The sequence below is a fragment of the Sceloporus occidentalis genome, unplaced genomic scaffold (genome assembly GCF_023333645.1).
Source record: "Sceloporus occidentalis isolate IW3139 unplaced genomic scaffold, rSceOcc1.0.p SCAF_365, whole genome shotgun sequence".
NCBI lineage: Eukaryota > Metazoa > Chordata > Lepidosauria > Squamata > Phrynosomatidae > Sceloporus > Sceloporus occidentalis.
In genome coordinates this window covers 496,492-503,805 of record NW_028317345.1, presented here as the reverse complement: position 1 = coordinate 503,805, position 7,314 = coordinate 496,492, and the positions used below count along the sequence as shown (strand labels likewise).

General features: G+C 46.3%; 1 pseudogene; it reads left to right on the top strand.

Moving 5' to 3' along the window:
* The first annotated feature begins 1,275 nt into the window (after positions 1-1,275).
* LOC149273604 (ankyrin repeat and SOCS box protein 2-like) lies at positions 1,276-6,558 on the top strand (annotated as a pseudogene).
* The last annotated feature ends 756 nt before the right edge of the window (positions 6,559-7,314 follow it).

Genomic DNA, 7,314 nt, shown 5'->3' with positions numbered 1-7,314 from the left:
GTGTGTTCTGGAGCGGCGTGTATAACAGTGGAATTAATGCTTTTAGCAAATAAATATATCCGGGGGTATCTACGAGGGGCGGAATTCTAAATATAATATGGAACAGTAACCATGGTAACAGTTGGAATGTACCTACTGCATTTGTATCAATATATATATCACCGGCAGATTCTGTAGCGAAACAATCACAGCTGATAATACGCAGAAGTGTCCGTAACACGCTAAGACGGAGAGGGACACACGTGTGTTGTGATGTGTGACAGAACGCTGACACATTGTTACAATAAAGTCACGTGTTCGGCGGGGCTCCAGTTTTGGGGTTATTTACATAGTTTTGTATGTTTCGGGGGGGAGTCGCGTTGTATTTTTACCCCTTCCCACGGGCTCGGCGTGTCCTTTGATTTGACCCGCAGCTCTTCACATACTAAATATAGGATCAACCCGTTTACATGGGATCTACTTTCACAACATCAACACGCCATGTGACACGCACATCAACACACGATTAAACATAAACACACACCATCACACACACACATAGACACACATACACTCACAATCACACACACATCAACACTCACAATTACACCCACACATAAACACACAAACACTCACAATTACACACATAAACACACACACTCGCAATCACACACACCACATAAACACACACTCACAATCATTCACACACATAAACACACACACTCACAATTACACCCACACACAAACACACACTCACAATCATTTACACACATAAACACACACTCACAATCATTCACACACATAAACACACACACAATTACACCCACACATAAACACACACTCACAATCATTCACACACATAAACACACACTCACAATCATTCACACACATAAACACACACTCACAATCATTTACACACATAAACACACACTCACAATCATACACACACAATTACACCCACACATAAACACACACTCACAATCATTCACACACATAAACACACACTCACAATCATTCACACACATAAACACACACACTCACAATTACACCCACACATAAACACACACTCACAATCATTCACACACATAAACACACACACTCACAATTACACACACTGATCTTCACATGCACACAAACATTCACACACATAAACACACACACAATTACACCCACACATAAACACACACACTCACAATTACACACACTGATCTATTTTGTGTATGAAATGCTGCAGTTTCTAACGTGCTGGCTGAGAGTAATGGGTGTCTCTGCGGTGGTGTTAAACCTTTTTGTGAAATGCGTTTCCAGCGAGTGAGTCCCATCGAAGAGACGATCATGAAGAAGGACGAGGAGGCGCTGAACGAAATGATGAAGGCAGGAAAACATCTCTACGAACCCAACAAGGACGGCTGGCTTCCGCTGCACGAGGCGGCCTACTACGGGGCGCTGGGCTGCGCAAAGCTTCTGCTGCAAGGTTGGGACCTCCGTAGTCTAATAACGTACCGGGGGGGGGCCGAGGGGGGCCACGTTCTATGCGTAAATTAATCACTCCGGGGCAGACGAATTTACTAATTATTCCATTAATAATAATTCATTTTGAGGGAGATCATCAATTAACCCCGTGTTGGCCCTTGGTCCCATTTAAGGTAACAATGTTGCTGGCAAATACCATTTAATTATGGAATTGGGAATCTCAGGATGGGTTGTTGGGGATTGAAGGAGAACCAGCAGGTTCTAGAAGTCTTCAGACACCATGGCTAATGTTCCAGAAGTTCCGTTGAGTTCCAGAAGTTCTGTTGGGTTCTAGAAGTTCCATTGAGTCCCAGAAGCTCCCTTTGCTATTATACATGCGCAGCTCTGCACAAGGCACAGCAGTACCTAGAGCTCTTGGCGTCTAGGGCCGGGTCGGAGCTCCCACCGTGTGCCGCCATCACATCCACTTCTAGAAGCTGGAGGTGGCGCATGCACATTGCTGCCGAGGGGCTGAAGCGCGTCTCCCACGTTGCACTCCTGGTGCAGTTGCCCCTCTCGCCCGTTGGAAGTTAGGAGCAGGCGCAGGGCTGACGCGTCGTGTTCTTGTTACAGCGTATCCGGGCACGATTGACCAGCGGACCCTGCTGGAGGAGACGGCAACGTACATGGCGACGGTGAGGGGAAACTTAGACGCTTACGGTTCCTGCTGCACTCCGGAGCCGAGCCCGATATCGCCAACAAGTCCAGAGAGACCCCGCTTTATAAAGGTAACTTTCGGGGCGGAGAAGATAAAGCCGTGGTAGTTTTATCTAGCAGAGCGTCGCCAATTATAATTAATATAAGTGTGAATTTATGCGGGTTTTGTAAATAATTAATGGGAGATCTTTTTATCCCAAAGCCTGTGAGCAGAGAAACGCGGACGCCGTGCGGCTGCTCGTGGAGTACCGGGCCGACGTTAATCATCGCTGTAACCGGGGGTGGACCGCGCTGCATGAAGCCGTGGCGCGGAACGACCTGGAGATCATAGAAATTCTGGAGAAAAACGGAGCAAAAATCGAAACCAAAAATTTGCTACGGCATCACCCCCCTGTTTGTTGCTGCCCAGAGCGGCCAGCTGGAGGCATTGCGATATCTCATAAAATGTGGTAGGTCCCATATCATAGGGTGGTAGATGAGTGGAACGGCCTCCCGGTAGAAGTGGTAGAGGGTAATACAGTGAGGGGATAAAACATGCATATGATAGACATACGGCTCCTGAATCTAAGACGAGACCAACGACTGATTAAGGTTCGAGTCTTTACAGCAGGAGAAACGGGCCGACTAGACGGGGGCCGGATGGGGCCGATCTGCCGGCAGGTTCTAGGTTTCTTTGTATTCTCTTTCAGGGGCTGAGATCGATACACAAGCCAACGATAACGCCACAGCGCTGTTTGAGGCCTCTAAAAACGGCCATGAGGAATTGTGGAGTGTCTACTGGCCCAAGGAGCCGACGCCAACAAACAGAACAAAGACGGGCTGCTGCCTATTCACATCGCAGCCAAAAAGCGAGACAACGATGAGTACGTTTCAGCGTCACAAGGGCCAGGCGCCCTGCGCGACCCGCACACCTCACATCTCACGCATAACCACACCCCTTTATCCAAGAACCCCAGGAGAGTTGGTGGCTATTATTCCCAATGTAAATTCCTGCGGCCCCTAGAATTAGTTATACACCTGAGAGCTCAGCATAATACCCCGCGCGGGGGGCTCCTCGCGAACACACCGCACATGTTCCTGGTATGGGGCAACAAAAAAAGAGAAAACTGACAGCTTTCCCCAAAGTGCAAATAATGAGTAATGCTTCTGGCACTCGTAATACGAACAGAATCCTCCGTCCAGCGGGGGTCTTGTGTCATCGTTCAGGAATTTAAACGTGTAACCGCATCCACATCATGTACTCATGCAATGGCAGGGCTCGGCCCCCGCGGACGGCCATCCACACGCCACACAATCCACCAATCACGACGCGCTCCCAAATATTTCAGACTCTAGAGAATCATTTATTGTAACAAAAAAAAAAAATCACCGTATTCTAAAACTTGCTACATTCCGGAATGTGACGGCGCAGCTCAGAGGAGAAAGAGGGGGGGGGGGGGTTACGTTACCCGTAATTATAAAAGTAGGGGGGTGATATAGGAGAATAATGCCGAGGGGGGGGGTTGGCTCTGACGGCCGGACGCTACGGCATTTTAGATTTTAAAGAAATGGGCAATAAAAATATTTAAACATTTATCAGGTTTGATACCTTTTCCGGGCGGCTGATCTAGGTAAAGATCTGATCGCCTTTTGAGGGTGATAAATTATTTATTTTTTCTTCTTAGAGATATTGCTTTATTTTTCCTGATCTTAACGGATAACATTATTATTTATGTCTAATAATAAGAATAATAACAACAATAAATAATAGTAATAACAATAAAAATAGCAACAATAATAATAATAAAAAATACTTAAAAAAAACAAACAAACTAATTGAGTCTTAAACTCAACGGGATATCTGGTTCTAATCAGGAACATCGCTTCAAAAATGGGATGCGTGTGAGCGTGTGTGTATGCGGACTGTGTGTATATATATATATATATATATATACACACACAGAGGGAAGGGCTGTCACATTCTGGCACCCTGGTACTTGCCCCCCCTACTCCTTAGTAAATAGCTCACACATACTCACTACCACACACGCTAACACACACACTTACACATTTATATATATATATGTATACATAACATGGAATTTGATGGCAGATAAGGACCATGTGACCCATCTGATATATAGTATTAGTATATAGATTAGTATAGAGTGTATAGATGTGTCCATGATTTTTTTTTTCACCAGTATGGAATTGCTCTAAATAATGAAAAATGAATAAAAATAATTTTGGTTGATAGAGGGTCACAGACACAATCCTTTGAAATATATAAGGGATCGGTTGTCTGAATCCAGTATAGATTTCTCCCGGTATGGAAATGATTGTGTGATGGGGCTGCATGTGATACAGTATCTCGCAAGGTCGTTAGAACTTATCTTCTGTCCTCCTCCGTAGGATCGTCTCCATGCTCATCCCGGTGACCAGCCGCGTCCGAGTGAAGCGCAGCGGTATCAGCCCGCTCCATATCGCGGCAGAGCGGAACAACGACGACGTCTTAGAGGAACTCGTCAACGCCGGCTACGACGTCAACTTCACCCTTTCCCACGACCGCGCTCGGCTCTACGAGGACAAGCGCAGCACCGCGCTCTACTTCGCCGTCATGAACAATAACATCCACGCAACCAAACTGCTCCTGGAAGCCGGAGCCAACCCCAACATAGACCTCATCAACCCGCTGCTGATTTCCATACGCCACGGGTGCTGCAAGACGATGAAACTGCTTCTGGACCATGGCGCCAATATCAACGCCTACATCGCCACCCACCCGACCTCCTTCCCGGCCACCATTATGTTTTCCATGAGGTTCCTGAGCATTCTGAAGTTCATCATGGACCTGGGATGTGACGGAGAAACCTGCTTTAAATGTGACTATGGAAATGGGCCGCATCCTCCGGTAGAAATGACGAGCCGTGAACAGGCTGGCCCCAAACAACCAAAAATCGTGCAGGTAAATGATTACACCCCGACCCCCCCCCCCCCCCTTGGAGCTTGGAGGAGAAAAGAGAGAGAAGGGATGGGAGAGAGAGATACAGGGGAGAGAAAAGAGAGAAGGGATGGGAGAGAGAGACAGGGGAGAGAAGAGAGAGAAAAAGATGGGAGAGGGGGAGAGAAAAGAGAGAAGGGATGAGAGAGAGACAGGGGAGAGAAGAGAGAGAAAAGGTTGGGAGAGGGGGAGAGAAAAGAGAGAAGGGATGGGAGAGAGAGACAGGGGAGAGAAGAGAGAGAAAGGGATGGGAGAGGGGGAGAGAAAAGAGAGAAGGGATGGGAGAGAGAGACAGGGGAGAGAAGAGAGAGAAAAGGATGGGAGTGAGGGAGAGACGGGGAGAGAAAAGAGAGAAGGGATGGGAGAGTAGAGAGAGAATGGGATTGGAGAGAATAGAAAGAAATGGGATGGGAGAGAGAGACATGGGAGACAGAGGGAGAGAGAAGGAGATGGGAGAGAAGAGAGCTAAGGGGATGGGAGAGAGACATTTAAATACATAAAGGGGTTAATAAAGGACAGGAGGAAAGTTTATTTCATAGGAGAAAAGTTACAAGAGACTCAAATCTAATACTAGACGGATGAGATGGGATGGAAGGAAGTTTTATTTTACTGAGAGGGTGGTAGGTAAGTGGAACAGCCTCCCAGTAGAAGTGGTAGAGGGTAATACAGTGAGGGGATTAAACATGCATGGGATAGACATACGGCTCCTGAATCTAAGACGAGACCGATGTATCTTAAACCAGTTGCCTACTATTTCTATTTCTTTCTACCAAACTTTAGTTCATCTCTAAACTCCATTATTTATTTATTAAACACCTATTTTCAAGTCTGATATTAAAGTAAAAAGCGCTCGCATAGATGCATGAACAATGAACATCGGCAGAACCGGATCATAGATCCAAAACTAGAAACCTAAAGTGGACCAGAGAGGAATTCCAGAATAGAGGGACGCCCCGCGTGAATGTAAACCGTTTGAAATCAGTCTGTGTTGGAGAAATCGCTAGATTTTTCTGGATCTTTTTTATTTTCTCAGTTTTGCGAGATGGTTTCCACGCCGGACCTCAGCCGCTGGGCAGGACCCATTATAGACGTTCTTCTCGATTACGTCGGAAACGTCTCCCTTTGTTCTCGGCTGCAGGAACATTTAGACAGCTTTGAAGATTGGGAGTGCATCAAGGCAAAATCAGGTAAGAAGACCCCCTAATCCATAAAAGAATCGTAGACCCCCCCAAAATATATTTTATACAGAATTCCTGGTTCTAGACTAAGAATGTGCTTCCCTCCTAGAACCCCCTCGGCCCCTGACACATCTGTGTCGCTTGAGAGTCAGAGAACTCGTCGGAATAAACCGCATCAGGCTGCTAAACACGCTGCCGCTGCCACATAGACTCATCCGGTATCTGACGTACGATAATTCCGATGGCTGTTAAGCTGACCTCCGGAACGCCGCGCATGGATAACGTGTTGTTCTCGCAATAAGCTTATGGCTGAAAGGGGAAGGGCAAAACAGGATCAGGTATTTATTCTGCAGCTGTGAAAGGGTTAAACAGAGGATGAACTGCGGGGGAAACAATGTTTCCAGGAAAGTCACAGAATGGTCAGCAATGCAAGTCTGATTTCAAGGCTCTGTAAGTGAATGAATACGAGGTTATTTCACACACAGGCGGATGCTTGCTACATAAATCTGTCTTTCAAGGTTATTTGGTTTTTAGAAATATTGCATGAGAATGAATTTTTTTTTTCTTCAAGGCATAACCCTTCGCGTGCCAGGTTAGTGACTTCCGCAGAGCTGTTTGGCATTCAAAGGGTTAATGCTGCGGTGTCTGGCCCCCGCGTACCTGTTCCCTTTCTCACCTGCCTGAGCTTATTCCTCATCGACGCTGGGGGGGGGGTGTTTATGATGACATCATTTCACATGTGGGCCGCGCATTCAATGGCGGAAGCTTCCGGTGACGCCGTTTTTATAGTTTTGCGCGCAAATTGCATCAAAACACCTCCTGCTTCTATCGGACCCGAGAGTTAAGAAAAAGGTGCCAGAATACGGTTTAAAACGGTTACTTTGTACCCAAAAAGTGTTTCTTCCATTCTTCCGGAATGAAATCGTGTTTCTAAACAGAAGAAATGTAGTAATAAACAAACAAATTAATTAAAAGTCATCATAGAAAAGGATTGTTTTTCTTATCACC